Source organism: Periplaneta americana, chromosome 6 (genome assembly GCF_040183065.1).
Source record: "Periplaneta americana isolate PAMFEO1 chromosome 6, P.americana_PAMFEO1_priV1, whole genome shotgun sequence".
Lineage (NCBI taxonomy): Eukaryota > Metazoa > Arthropoda > Insecta > Blattodea > Blattidae > Periplaneta > Periplaneta americana.
In genome coordinates this window covers 89,494,897-89,511,102 of record NC_091122.1, presented here as the reverse complement: position 1 = coordinate 89,511,102, position 16,206 = coordinate 89,494,897, and the positions used below count along the sequence as shown (strand labels likewise).

Below are 16,206 nucleotides of genomic sequence, written 5' to 3'. Positions count from 1 at the left end.
GAGAACGGAAATATTGTTGAAATAAATGTGCCTACTGTATTTAAATATGAGCATTCACAATTAACGAGAAGCTTGCCAGAGCCCGGGAACGGGAACGTGAAAGTTAATTGTGAATGCTCATATTTAAATATATTTATTTCAACAATATTTCCGTTCTCGCTCTCGTTTCCGTTCCCGCTTTATTGTGGATCAGCCTTAACTCGTTGTCAATTGGCCGGCTATAATTATTTGACTCTCCTCATTGAGACAATAGCTACATTCCGAAGTGACATAATAACTAATCCATGAATTTGGAGCTCAGATAGGTAAATAATAAATAATCAGACCCAAGACACAAAAACGCGAGAATCACGCCTAACATTTGGGTATTTTACTATTCTCTTTAAATGTCATTATGTTGGGTAGAGGTTTTGTGAGTTTTCAGAATGGATTGTCCAGATTATTTCTAAATACTCTATATGAGGCGTTTAGTTGCAAAATCAGAGACATTACTAAAACACAATTGTTTAGTATGAAGGAAAAACGTTTGCAAGGAACCAAGGATTTGCAACCAATACTATTCTTTCATCATACAAATCCATGTGATTTATCTGACTTTGTAGCATAACAGTGCTATAGCAGTTGTAGAATCATATGAAGATATGAAATATAACATTAACTCATTTCGAAAAAAAGTGATGTATCTAGTTTTGCAACTAAACGACTGATATGCAGATTTAAATTAAAATGAAACACTTTTAGTTCGGAGTAATATTAAACTTTCAATTTTAACTAGACATGCAGAAAATTAAGAATAGCAAGTTGAGTGCTATTATATGAGTGTAATAAAGCATATTAAATTTACAACTTTTACTTACTATTACTCCTGAATCAGTCACATTTAAACTAGTCTACTGTTAAAAATCACACCTATGCGTTCATACAACTAAAGTCACTGACGCGCACTTGGAGAAATCAGCGTAAACAACTGCTGCTACCAAGGTAACAAGAATGCGTCGCCCCTTTCTTGTAAGCCAAGTTTTCCGATACCAATCCATTCTCTGACATGTAATACACATAGCATAAGTAGGGCTATTTAATTCCTAGAAATTTAAAAGATATAGACAATATTGTGAATGTCTTTTTTAATGGATAATCTACTTATTTTTTCAAGTAAAGATGTAGGACTATCAGTAGATAATGTAGATTCTCAGTACATATTTCATAGGCTACGTTTCTTTTCAACGGTCTCCCAATGGATTTCGGATTCCCTACTATTACTATGAATTAGTTAATTCCGTTTATGTAATTATTTCAATCTTCATATCTTATTTTTGCCTGTTTCTAAACGCATTTTATTCTACACATATTAAAAATAATTTTATAAAATATTTTCAAATATTTTTCTTAATTTCTCATTAATTTCTAACAATTGCTCCACTGAATAAGTATTCAAGTCTGATTGTAATAAATCAAATGGGTTTTAATTTTTTTTTTAAATTTTAGTAGGTTATTTTACGACGCTTTATCAACATCTCAGTTATTTAGCATCTGAATGAGATGAAGGTGGTAATGCCGGTGAAATGAGTCCGGGGTCCAGCACCTAAAGTTACCCAGAATTTGCTCATATTGGGTTGAGAGAAACCCCGGAAAAAACCTCAATCAGTAACTTGCCCTGACCGGGAATCGAAACTGGGCCACCTGGTTTCGCGGCCAGACGCGCTAGCCGTTACTGCACAGGTGTGGACGAATCAAATGGGATTCTAAACAAAATTTCCCATATAAGCTCTTCTTTTCGTAATACGCGTAAGGTTGTAAGAGGCATATTGAAAAATATAGAAATAGCAAAATGATAAAAAAATCAACATTTCAACAAAACAAAAAAATACATTGCAAATAAATATGAAACAATTACTGTACGCTCTGCTACCATTGAAACGGTAACCTACTGTATTACCAGAATTATTGAAAATTTTAATAAATTCTCAACACTTCAGAACATCCAGTTGTATCAAATTTTATTTCTTTCTCTCTCTCTTTTTTTTTTTTTTTTTTTTTTTGACATAGCAAACACACCTTCCAAACCAACAATGCTCTCCAAACTTCAAAAGCTTAGATTAAACCAACCACATAGTGTTTAAAAAGAAATCGGATAAGCCAAAGGTACAAGACTACCTTTATTTGAACAACCTTAAATTGACAGTGAATATTTCATATATATTTTGATGTACCGAAGTACATATGATATTTCCATGCAGATATTCTGCGTCATCATATGATGAAAGGGTGATGGAACGGAGAAAAATTCTCTTCGGCGCCGGGATTTGAACCCGGGTTTTCAGCTCTACGTGCTGATGCTGATGCTTTATCCGGCGTGGCTTAGTGGATAAAGCATCAGCACGTAGAGCTGAAAACCCGGGTTCAAATCCCGGCGCCGGAGAGAATTTTTCTCCGTTCCATCACCCTTTCATCAGTGAATATTTGTTTTAACAATAACAATAGAAATAGAACTCAGTCCTTTTACAATTTTTCACACATATCTAAATACAATTAACTCATGATCTTGATACTCTATCAAAACAAATCATAGTCTTCACTAACAATTACAGCATAGAGACTTACGCTGTGGATTCCTTTCAGTCTAGCAAAATCCCGAGTACCACGACCAATCTTCCGATCGTTTGTTGAAACATAGTCTATCATTACCGAGCAAGAACACCATACCCCCTTTAATATCAACTGATGGCTCGATCCCTATAGAAGATTCCACGTTAAGAAAAAAGCATTGATCTTATGGGCCTTGCTTAGTACACTGTTGCCGCAAGGTGCCTCCGTTAGAAGAAAGAGTAAGGTATAGTATCTCTGTCTCACTCTCTTCCCAACACGTACAGTTTATCACACAAAATAGGCATGTCGAGTCCAAATAATTGAAATAACCTATTAATATCATAATGATTTTGAAAAAAAAACTTACATTATATTTTGTATACATTACAATTAAACTTTGGACATTTTGACCATTAACCAACTTTTGGATACCTGAACTAGGTTATACTTCCTTGGTTTGAATTGTAAATTATTTAAAAATAGCGTGTAAGAGGGCCTTAGACTAGAAATGTTTAGTTTAAATGTAGTTCTGTTTATAAGTATGCATAAGAATGCAATTATTTGACTTATTTGAACTGTTGTATCAGTGAAGCGAGGTGAGTCAGTGAAGTTATGGTTTTACAGTGCAGTGAACAGTTCCGATCAGTGATAATTTATAGCGTCAATGAAATGTGTTCTATAGTGTCAGTGAAATGTGTTACAGAGTGTCAGTGAAATGTGCTAAAGTGTCAGTGAAATGCGTCATAGTGCCACTACAGGGAATGAGATGAGAGTAAAGTGAAAGACTATTGAAACTTATGTAGGACCTATACATAATTATGTAGGTTGTGTTGTAAAATTAGGTATTTTATTTTATGTTTTATTATTATTCTGTTAAATTGTATTGTGTACTCTTATTGTATTGTGTATAAAATTGTATATGTGTTGTAAATTGTATTATGTATTGTAAATTTTATTGTGTATTGCTGATCATTTTAACTGTGTATTGTTAATATTGTATATACCACTGCCACCGGGTGCTTGCCCACTTGCAGTGTAAATAAATACATACATACATACATACATAAAACAATAAAAAATATACATTAAAATACAGTTTAGGCACCTAAAAATACAATTTTAGGCAGCTGGAAATATGATTTTAGGCACCTAAATGTTTTTACCCACTCCAACTACAATAACTGTAACGATGCAAATAATTAGTGAATATTAAGTATCACGCTATACAATGAAGCTGACTCCTTCAGGCAGCAGATCGGAACACACTGAAGCAGAGTAGCACAATGGAGGAGAGGATGGGAGGAGCTAGGACGACAGCTAGTTGAGTAGAGACAACGCATCCCAAGGACAAAGTGATACATATCCTAATATGTTAATTTAGCGCGAATTAAACGTAGACGAATGAGTAGGAACTGAAACCACCTGAATGACAAAGCCTAAATATTCTAATGTGATAACTAACGTGCAGAACAGACTAACAGCAATGAGTACAATCCTAAATGACAAAAGTGTTGAGTATCTTAGTTATAATTAAGTGACAAAGTGTTAATATTTAGTCATAATTGTCGATGAGTAGTACACAACTCCGCCCACATGGACTAGCTGGACACGTGAGCAAAACGGAGCCAGAGCTTTCCCTCTTGCAGGAGGCCTTAGCCCTTCTAAGGGACACTAATAGGCTATTTCATTCATCATTCATTCATATACAATGATAAAGACAGTAAAAATTATTGTGGTTGGGAACTTCATTTTATTATGTCTTAAATTATGAATAATCAACTTATTATTAGTGAATTCATTGGCCTCATTGCTCTGTATGGCTGCTGAAACATACGTCTCAATATCACAATTAAACTAATTAATTTTTTATTAACACATTATTCATAATTGGCTTTGCAGTACATAATGATCAATGATCATAATATAAGCCTAAATTTTCTGTTGTGAGACTTTACCTTTTGTTAGTTTTGCGCTTATAAAATGGTTCTATCTTTCCACGGGACACTTCTTTTGTATTCCTACTGCACGCTCAAGTGCTAATAAAACCTGTACCGGTACTTTCCGGGAATTTTTTCATTTCTATAACCAAACTATTACAATGTTTTTGAGCCAGAACTTCCTCTTTCATTGCTGCACTAAAAATGTCTCGTCCATGTCAGACTGGTTAAGGCTGGTTGACAAATCGGGAACGGAAACGACGAGAACGAGAGCGGAAATAATATTAAATATATTTATTTTAACAATATTTCCGTTCACGTTCTCGTTATCGTTTCCGTTCCCGGTTTATTGTGAACCAGCCTTTAGCCTCCCTGCCTTCCAACGTGGCGACCCGGATTCGATTCCATTTGAGCCAGGAAGAAATTTGTGTGATAGCGGCCGCGCGGAGTTTTTCTCGGGGTTCTCCCGTTTCAATACACCTCAACACCCCCATTCTGAGAGTCCCGAGTCAATCCTCCAAAACAAATACCAAATGGTTGATAGTTGTACACATTTATTTTTAATGAAAGCCATTACTGCTACACGAAAAAAAAAAAAAAAAAAAACATATTAACAAAACGGAAATAGATATTTTTCTACTCTAAAACTTTAAAATAACTCATAATGGGAAAAAATAGGTATTTTACGCACCATAAAACCCATACCAAATCTTAAAATTTAGTGTAAAACTTGAATTTAAAGCTATTTCAGCAGTGTTAGTTTATTCCTGCAGAAAAAAAAAAAATTGGCATTTAGTCTAAAATCCGAGGTCTAATTATAGCATATTAAATGCAGTATACATATATTTCTAAATATCGCAGGCAATGTACTTATTTTAACAGTGTGAAATCTTGGCCTCAACTGTACCGCTCCTACTTGTCTGTTGAAGTCCATAGTGGATATGTTTGGCCAGAGAGCGGAAGGCTATTCTACTAATTTAGCTATTACCCCGTTATTCGTAAATTAAATATATGATAATTTAAGAAGTGTAACAGTATTTTAGCTCATGAAATCGCTCTAGTTCTCAATGAAATTGTGTTCGATTAATTAAAAGGAAAAAATTAATTATAAATAGTTAATGGGAACAGCTTTTTTCTTAACATGAAATCTTCTATAGTCTAGTACAGGCTGACTGCCACAGCCTGCACCATCGAGTTGGCGGCCAAAGGGGACCATCGACGCATGCGCATGGAAACGAGAAACGTGAGAATAAAATTTTTCCACATCGAAAGTCCCTTTTATTTTTTGAACGCACAAGGTCTAAGATGATAAAGAAACATCACTCATACATGTGATTACATTCTGCCGGATTACAAGACAAATCACTCAGACATACAGCTACACATTTCCAATTGTTTGCTTCCATATTTTCAAATCTTACTGTTAAAATGTTGTGCTACACGTGTTTATTATTGTAGGAGAAAGAAGTTTGAGTGAGGGACAGTCAGTTATTGTCGGGTGACAGAAAGTATAAGATCGGTTAGCTAGAATGCTTAAATTCAGTAAATCATTGAAAAGTAAACTTCATGCTTACGTTAGTGAATTTGATGCCCATATGTTTTCAACCAATTGAACGTTTTGTTATATAAAATTTGTGAAAAGACAGTTAATCACGAAAAAAAAAAGTATTTTATAAGTCAACACGTGTCAACTACAAAGTAAAAATGTGAGTTTTGTTGATAAAATTTAAATTTATTGCTAAAATATATTATGCTTTCTGAAAATTTATAATGCCCTTTTCAAAATATATTGTGCCTTTTTTTGCCTGCTTATTTTAACTGTTATAAATGCCTAAACATCCGGGCTCTACTTATTATGCTCTCTGTATCTAGTGTACTTTCCGTGAAAATAAATAGGAGGCATTACTTTCGGAACGACCCTCGTACATTAGGTTTCTTTTAACCTAGCATACGGTAATGGTTAATTATATTGCACTCATTTGAATAGATGTAATATGTGTAAAAACGTTAGTTATAATAAAATATTTACAGGACTATATTTTATAACGTTTATTGGCTTTGGCTTTCAACCAGTCGTAGATCAGTGACGTCATGTTGTTTTTGTCTAGTACGGTTTTTTGGGAGGATAATATTAAAATGGATTTGAGGGAGGTGGGATATGATGATAGAGAGTGGATTAATCTTGCTCAGAATAGGGATCAATGAAGGGCTTATATGACGGCGGCAATGAACCTCCGGGTTCCTTGGGTTCCTTAAAAGCCAGTAAGTAAGTAAGTAAGTAAGTAAGTAAGTAAGTAACGGTTTTTGGCTTGGATAGACATTAGCCCGATTTTATGACAAGCCTATTTCAAGTCCTGTTTCTTGAAGTTTCACTTTTTCTTTTTATTTTCTTTTGTATGTAGCGTGCACATATTTCTCCTAGGCTATTGGACGTATTTGTTTCTATTTAATATCAATATCTAACAGAGAATAATGTGCATGAAATAGAATCATTTTACAACAAAAAAAAATTATTCGGTCTTTATTTAAAAAAATGACACTAAACTGGCGATTTACTCGAAAACGGCTCTATAATCTCTTTCTTATAAATTTCCACAGAATTATACCTTCTATTAAAAACTTTCTCACACAAAATTTTAAGACTTAAAGATATCTATAGGAATTAATTTTCAAAACTACTTTATCCTGTACGAAAATAAAACAACGACAAAGGAATTTGAATGACTCAACTTGCGACTTGAAAGATCAGAGACAAGCATGCTAGGTCTCAAGAAGTGCAGTAAAAATTCTCCACGACCAATAATTTAAAAACCAGGGGACATAGCTTACTGTAAGGAAATATTACAGTACCTGCTTGCCACAGCCTGCAGTAGACATATCGTTGTACTTCAGACAGTTGTTAATAAAGTACCGGTACTTTCATTTGAATAGTTGTCTATTGCTTCAGAAGTAAGCAGTTACAATCTCTGTAAAGGACTAATAGGGCCTACCTCTTCATATTTAAATAAATTTTAAATACTGATTTCTGTAAAAGCGACGTGATGTTCGGAGAAAAGTAATTTATATGAAGAACATCATGATGGGAATTTAGACAAAATGAACTACATGTATCTATTTAAACCGTACAATTCATAAATGAAGTGAAACACTGTATTTTATTTTTGGGATTATGAAAAATGCTATTTTGTATGCAATCCAGAAAAAAGTGTAATTTCTTTTTTACTTTAGTTTTTATTATGTATGGTCGCTGGCCCCGGAATTTGAACACAGGGTGCGAATTAAGATTTCTGATGGTGGGGGGGATAGAATTCTAGACAGAGAATACCATACATAAAATTATTATTATCCTCATTCTATACGGCTCAACGCTTGGTCGCACTGAGTTGCTTGTCTTGCATCTTGATTGTAATAATAATTATATCCATGAGCAGCTTAAGGTAAGATGTGTAATGCCTAAGTGACTGATTGTTGTCAGCTTGCTGGTGATGAGAATACATCAATATTATTATTTTCTTTGCCTACTTTATATTGTGCTTTATAAAGTATAAAACAATTATATATTGTGAGGGGGGATAGAAGTTATCCCTGGCAGAGATATTAATATGAATATATGAGAGGGGGATAACATTCCAACAGGGGGGAAATCCCCCCATATCCCCTTAATTCGCACCTTGTTTGAACAGGTCCAGTAGGCCTATTTTACCACTTAGCTATCACACTCTTTGGAACTCCTAATCGCCTATGGCGCATAGCAAGTGATTTCATTCTCGCGATTCGATTCTATAGAATGATAATCCAAGGAAATAAGCAATGAACAGTACTTAATATCATTGGAAACATGACAAAGCAATTAAATTATTACGAAACGCGTAAAGACTATAATATCGAAGTATGTATCATCTTCGTAAAATTCTTTTTTCGTTGAAAATACATCTGATGGAAATAAAGCTTGGTTTTATAAGGGAGGAAAAAATCAGGGTAGGCTGTATCGGAGGCAGATACCCTGAAAACCTGATATAATTCGTTATGCTGGAAGTAACCATCTTGTATGCATTGAGAGTAAACATGTAGGTTGCTATATAATTTGCTACCCGTTGCTTATACGCCCGCTCCTATTTGTGCTGCATATGCCTTGACATTCCAAATTTTCTCGCTTCACTCATATTCACTATTCACTCGCGAATTTAATTTGTCGTCGACTATTGATGATTGCTTAATTGAGATTGTAGTCTGGTTCGTTACGAAACATTTAACACCACTGCGAACGTCCTATTGCCTCGCATTCTCGAGTTACACTGCCTCGGCTACCTCGCGACGCGCCAATTCGTGAAACTTTCTCCCTCCCCGCGTACCGCTAGATGACTTTATCTGGTCCAACTTGGGGTCACGTTGGAGACATTGATCCTTCGTCTGTCGGTCATCGTTTACTTCAAGTATCCACGCCAAAAGTGTTGCAGAAATGTAAAATAAATCAAACCTACAGGAGAAGTAATGACAAACAGCGTATGTGTAAATGTTAATGTAATGAAAATGGTAGGATTTTACTTAGCTACATGTCTCACAATCCAATTATTTATATAAGCAAAGGTTTGGTCAAGTTCATTTAAATCGTCGTTGTTCCTGCAATGACTCCTATGTGCAAAATATAAACTCTTTCAGTAGTAAGGAAAAACACATTTATTCATCCTATGGCACCCGTACATAGGAGATTGTGAATTCTTGCATTTTAGAAACAAAGAAATATAATTACATATAGGAGATTTTATTATTTGCTGTATCACTATTTGAATTATTTAATAGAAGAAAAATCTGAAAATCGATAAATATGTCACATAGGAGTTATTGCAGGAACAACGACGAAATGCGTTTGCAGAATCTCGTAGATCAGTTTTTGTATACTGTATAGGCTACTCGCTACTGTATATATGTAGGCTATTATAAACGATTTTAGTTAAAACGGCAATAACAACTATCATTAGGTACGTAAATCGAAATAGAGCGCATAAAAATTAACTTTGTTTCCAAGCTTTTCTGAAAGTTAACATTTAGACTTTCCTTCATGTTCATTCTTAATAAGAAACTAGAGTAACAGTCCACAAGGAACTTTTTCTGATGTTTAATTTATCTCATGTCCTGTTTAAAATAGAACATTTCACCGCTGCGTTGTTATCAATTCGAAAGGTAGGTCACTTGGTTAAATTTAGTAATGTAACTGGACTTGACCGTGAATTGTGAGAGTTACTGCATTTTCACTTTCCCAGAAGATTCTATATAACTAGTACTGTGAGAAGACAGTTTTCAGTTCGTTAACCAACTGTGGAATCTGGGGGAAGCTAACCCAAAATGGCAGTCCTAGCCATGAGAGCGTCTGTTCTTCTGGTGGTGTCAATGAGCATAGTTGTTTCTGTACGAGGTGATTCCGATTCCGCACGCACAGTGTCGCTTCCGACACTGCCGCCACTTCCCAAATGTAAGTATGTGTTATCTTCTGGATTTTTATATTAAAATCTGTGTGTTCTCTTTAGTGGACACGAATTCAAATCCAAGCAGGAGTCCTGTGTAGTCGAATTAATAACATACTTGTTATTTGATCTACAGTTAGTAGGTTCAAAATGGGCTAGAAAAGATGGATTTCCAACAGCGACTAAATATATAGAATGGCATTCTTCAGAAACGAAGCAAAGCTGGAAGACTCGTGTCATAGACTTTAGGTAAGCCTACCGGTAGGCTATACAAAAGAACTCTGTTCTTAAAGGGATGTCGTTGATTTTCTTTAGTCACCTATGCGAAGACAGGTTGGAACACCATAAGTGACACCAATAAGGAGTGGCCAGTTCCTTTCTCCCTCCATTGCATACGACGCTGACTAGACTAGACGGCATTTCGGAAGGCGGTCAGCTGCCATATGCGCCGTAGCATTTCTGATATGTGACATCACAAGCTTATACAGTAGAACCAATCGGAATCAGTCTATAACAAGTACTCCCGAGTTCGTTTGTTCACGTGTGAGTGTTTCAATACATTGAATAAGTAAAACTAACATTTACTGTGTGTGTAAGATAAATAAATGGAAGAAGAGACTGTAAAAAGACAAATATTGCACAGGGAGGCGCGGAAAATAGTGTTTAAGGCGTATAATTGTTTTAAAAACTTTGACGAGCAGAACGCTACCGGCCATCTTGATGCTGGCTACAACGTTGTCAACGCGCAAGGAACGACTGCAGAAGCATGTGGTGTAGGATTGAAAATCGTGCAAAGAATATTGTTAGTGAAGGAAAGAGGGTTTGTTTGGTGTCATGCTTACAGTAATCAACGGCTAAGGGCATTATTATGTTTTGTTAATTTAAATTCTCTCCTGCGCTCTTTGTATTGCAAGTGCTCGTGAAGTATGATGTGGCAATGTTGTACGCTGCCTTGCTCTCTCTATCTGTCTCTCTCGACGCAAACGCTAGCAGACTACCGCCTTCCGAATTGCCGCCGATTCTAGTAATATGTTTCACTAATAAGACTTACGATGTACACAAATAATTACTGTTATACGTAAAGATTAATTTTTAGTCCTACAGAATTTATCTGTTATGGTAACCATGGTTATTAGAGGAGAAAAATTCGCCCCGGCGCCGGGGTCGAACCCGAATCCTTGGTTCTACGTACCAAGCCCTCTAACCACTAAGCTACGCCGAAGTTCAATCCACAGCACCGGATCGAATTCCCGTCGTCCCTATGTCGAACATGAATTAAGGCCACCAAGGAAAAAACACTACAGGAGGGGGATTCGATCCGGTTCTGTGGATTGAACTTCGGCGTAGCTCAGTAGTTATAGCGCTTGGTACTAGAACCAAGGACCCGGGTTCGATCACCGGTCCCGGAGCGAATTTTTCTCCTCTAATAACAATTATTGTTCTTCCTCTCACATATACCGTCAAGTGACGCGTTAATGTCTGTTAGTGATAATACTACAGATGTATATATCAGCCAGAACCTCAGTCAGAGGTTCTTAGAGGGATTCAAGCAAAATTTATCAGTAGCTTCTAGTTCACATGAAAACTATCCTAATGAATTCTGCATTACAAGTGTTTCCACTTATATCTCGCCGTTACCATGCTGATCTTGGATTTGAGGTTCGAGGGCTCAAACCTGACCTAGGACGAGATATGCTTAGAGCGATAAAATCCTTCACATATTACATTATTCAAACTATCAGACTATTGTGGAGTCCAGACCATATCTGAAGGTGTTACTAATCAACACGGAATTTACCTTTCTGTAGTAACTGGGACACGCGAGAAGAAAATCGTCCACCATTCAATTGCCTTTGATTGTAGTCGCGCTAGTGTTGTATTTACTTTTACTGTAATGAAACAAAGACTTGTGGAAGGAACAGTATATATAAATGGTGAATTTGCAAAACGACTTAAATCCATATTTTGGGGGTTTTGATTTGAGAGCATGATTATGTTACTGTGTGCAAGGGGCATCGTTTAGTATCAGAATGACTTTAATCCACGACTTTTGTATTGTTTTTCTTAGCAGCAGAATGTTTGGTCAAGGGGTAAAACGACTTTAGTCCTGAACGTAGTTGTTTTGTCTGTCAAGTACTGCAGAAACTTACATAATATGTAATTTTAATCATACAATCAGCTGACAAAATGTGTTTTGTCTGTTGTAATTGGTAATTCTTTAGTTGAGAAAATTTATTACGTTTGAATTACAGAGCATGAAAATGAAAAGCAATATGCTCAGTAATAGTGCTAAACTTGTAGCTGAAGTAAAAAGTATTACAAAATGGAACCAAGTTAAGTATCGAGAGAGAATTTTCTTGCTGTCACATTTGACTACATGAAAAATGTATGCTTGCCTAAACACCAGTTCAGGATATGTACTACTATCGCCAGCTTACCGTCTCAGCTTTCTCTGTGCACAACATGAAAATTGGTGAAATGTCCTTTTGTCTACCATGAGGGACAGGCCAAGAAAAGTCTTAATGAAATATGTAATTTTCTCCTGGAAACTACTACAATAACTGTGTTCCACCCAGTATATTAAAGAACTGTGGTTGTTTTGCGACAGTTGTCCGGGACAAAATAACAACAATACACCAATCAAATTCTTAATGGCAATAAGTGCTCACAAACATTTCTTCAACATCAGACTTTTCTCCATCAGAGGCCTGTGATCTTATGATTAAAAAATTGTTCAAAATAATGTTGTTCAACAATTGCAATAGGTTATTTTATGATTTTGGTATAAATACATTTAGTTAAACATGTTTATGTGTCAGTAACCTAATAATTATGATGCAGAATTGAAGTTAATTTGCAGAACAACTTAAGTCCTGAAGATAATTACATTTTTACGACCTGAAGAAGAGTAGAAAAGTATGAATTTTTATACTAAAACTATTTCTCTTACATAGAAAAAATTATATTGTAACAATGTATGGTTCAGCGAGGCCAAAAACAGTTTTCTTTAATTTTCTCAAAATTACTTCTAGGGACTTAAGTCGTTTTGCAAATTCACCATTCATATACAGCTAGAATAGAAACATCTCGACATGCGTTCTTTTTATATTGCTCCTATCTGCTTATCATGGAATTCAATTAAGAGTAACTACAGTACCTGCCATGCGCGGTCGACTTAGACTACATGTGCAGTAGTTACTTATGAATGAATATATGATGTGGATTGATTATTATTATTATTATTATTATTATTATTATTATTATTATTATTATTATTATTATTATTACTATTATTCATTGTTACCGTTGTTTACTTACTTGACGTCTATTAAAATGATGAAATAGTGATTATTCTCTTACACGATTCTCTTCCTCGGTCACTAATTTTGCCTTAGGAATTTACTTATAATAATTATAACTTAAATCTTCGAGGATTCCATGTGCGTAGCGGAGTTCACCTTAAGCTTGATACCAGACATCTTACCTCAGGAGCCAGAAAGAAGGAAGTCCAGTATCTCCATTTTGATATATGGTGAGATTCACTGCGTATAGCGTTGTGTATTACTTACTTTCTTTGAATATCGAAATATACAGTGTTCTCATTTTACGAGGAAACTTCGCACCATTCCGCCACCGGCCGACTTCTTGCTCTTCCGACCTCAGCGTAGAAAGCCACTTCCACAAAACATCCCAGCAATTAGTTCCTTCTGACTTAATTGAAATACTGTGTTCAATTTTTGTTTCGAAATCGCTGCTTATATATTTTTCAACTGTGGTGTAAATATCATGATTATAATATAAATATTGACAAAAATTGTTTTATTTTTCTTTTGCTAAGTGTTCTTACATACTGTCCAAATGTCAATTTAATTCAATACTTTCAGAAGCGCAGAATAGATTCTTGTACACCTCTCCAGCTAGGAAGTATGAGAGCACCACATAAACAATCTGCACAAACTGAGCTTCCAGCGCACATGTAGCTGTACATTCAGTGTCTCTTTCTGGCATGCCTATACTACTCAAAACTGCACCATTTTCGTATATTTAACGTTTACTATAGTGAGTCTGTTCTATAACTCAATATGCACGGATTTTTTAACGTTAAACGAGAATACACAGCAACTTTGCCATCCAAATTTTTGGACTAGCCTAGTTTATTAGATCTACAGTTATTCTACATAATTATGTTTACTTCTATTTTTTGTCTATCCTGCGGTTCTGTAGGGGCAACAACATCTTTCCACCTTTATCTTTCAGTTGGTAGAGAAGTACACAGCAATTACGTATTGGTAGGCTTATTGAATTATTTCCGACATACTTCTTTTAAGGTCTAATTTTCTATTTGTTATTGTAATAATTCACAGAATAGGAGTGGTAAGCCTCAGGGTGCAGTGTAAGTCTTCGGGTCCCTCCTCCATACAAGGTCAATAAAAAAAATCCTCTTTCTATAGAAAGAATTGAACTTTTAGGTATAAAGGGTTTGAGAGTTTCTCTGCAATTGTTTGTAATTATTAAGACTACATATTACTAATCTAATTTTGCGAGCAAATTTCTTTTTCTTATAAATTAAGGGTTCAGAGCCATAGTGGACCAAGCGCCATTTATTAAAAACGGAGAAAGTAAGGGTTAAAGTTAAGTGAATACCATAGTTTAATGAAGATTGACATATCATTTAGTTTTAATGTGTATATTTTATATTATTTGTTATATGTTTACATTGAATTATAGTAATAACTTCATTTTAACTCTTGTTTTCTACGGTTTTAGTAAATGGCGCTTGGCCCACTATGGTTCTGAACCCTTCAAATGTATGTAAACACATATGGATAGCCGAAACCATTCTTATACACCTCTAAAAAATAACGAATCTATAATTGAACGAAAATGTACAGGTAATGTTTTAATACAATTCCAAGTGAAATGTTATGTTTCTCTAATTATACTGACGTCTTTTGTACACTTCCATGCCCAACAATCCACTCAACTCCATTCTCTGTTCTGGTTATTGTATTCCCCCGTTGTTTGTGTAATCCTTGCGAGACACATCGTTTTAGTACTTACAATTAATTCTATTTAGCACAAAGATATAGTCTATTATCGGTAGTTCCATTACAGCACTACCGTACATCAAGTCTTAAAAAGAAGTGAGTTGACAAAAAAATGAGATCAGAAAACAAGCTTTACGAAATGTATAATTATGTTGTTTATTTGGGACTTGTGGCAACATCGCTGTTAAGATGTAATACTACAAAGCTGGAAGGTCGTGGGCTTGGTTTCTCATGTGGTCATGAATTTTCTCTATCGATAAAATCCTTTCAGTTGCACTGCGGCCATGGGGTTCACTCAGCCTCTAACAGCATTTTTTGGGATAAAGATGGTGTGCACGTAGGACTGACATCGCTACCACCACTAATACTGATTGTCTATGAAGGTGGTAACCTTAACCTCACGCCAGCCTCTGGGCCGATTTGGCTCATAATGGAGTTAGCTTTACGTACAGTACCGTTATTTAGTCCTGACAGTCGCCGGCAATGTGCGCCTGGGTCAGGCGAGTCCATTTACTCCAAGGGGTGTTCAGGTTAGTCTGTCGCCTGCAGTCAGAGCACTCGGATATCACGCATGCGGTATAGTGTTGTGTTTCCAGTACAGTTAAGCTGTACTGCATTCCTTTACCGACCTCGCCCTTATCTCTACTCCGGAACTCCCCCCACTACTCCTATTACTTCCCCTCTTTCGCGCCGCTGAGCTGTCAGGACTAAATAATCGATCTGTATATGTTGTATATTTCCTCATTACATTTTTATTTCATTCCAAATAGGTCCACGACCCGGATTGTGTCCACAAATAAGACGTCTTCCTGTCACAAAAGCGCAAGTCGAGATTGAAACTGAAGGAAAGGGTTCTGTGGAACCCCCTTCACTTTGCGGCAACCTATGCACAAACGATGATGTTTGTCCTCATGGAAAAAAATGTTGTCCAACCACGTGTGGATATGCCTGTTATGATCCTGTATTTGTTGTAGAATAATGTAACATTAATTTAATAATAAGTGATTTTTTCATGTAAAGACATACCGGTAAATATTGTAATCTAATCATTATTTTATGATACAAATGTCACATTTTGTACTTAAAAAATCCAGTTTATGTACCGTACGTAATTATTTAATGTCGAATAAAATATTCAGCTTTATTCTGCCTTAAATTACTTCAGATTACATT

The 16,206-nt window shown here is 35.6% G+C and overlaps 1 protein-coding gene and 1 long non-coding RNA gene across 5 annotated transcripts in view; one reads left to right on the top strand and one right to left on the bottom strand.

Moving 5' to 3' along the window:
- Positions 1-3,878, bottom strand: part of LOC138701474 (ciliary microtubule inner protein 1-like) — a 40,052-nt gene extending 36,174 nt beyond the window's left edge. Inside the window, exon 1 of one of the 4 annotated variants that reach the window (XM_069828366.1) lies at positions 3,736-3,878. The gene's annotated coding sequence lies outside the window, so the exon portion shown is untranslated. Of the gene's footprint in view, positions 1-857; positions 888-2,601; positions 2,730-3,691 lie in introns of those variants that run through there. The other 3 variants (XM_069828367.1, XM_069828369.1, XM_069828370.1) reach the window with 3 other exon arrangements.
- A 1,184-nt stretch (positions 3,879-5,062) lies between these two features.
- On the top strand, positions 5,063-16,177 carry LOC138701473 (uncharacterized). The gene is made up of 2 exons (XR_011332599.1): positions 5,063-9,993; positions 15,804-16,177. It is a non-coding gene; the product is annotated as an uncharacterized lncRNA (long non-coding RNA).
- The last annotated feature ends 29 nt before the right edge of the window (positions 16,178-16,206 follow it).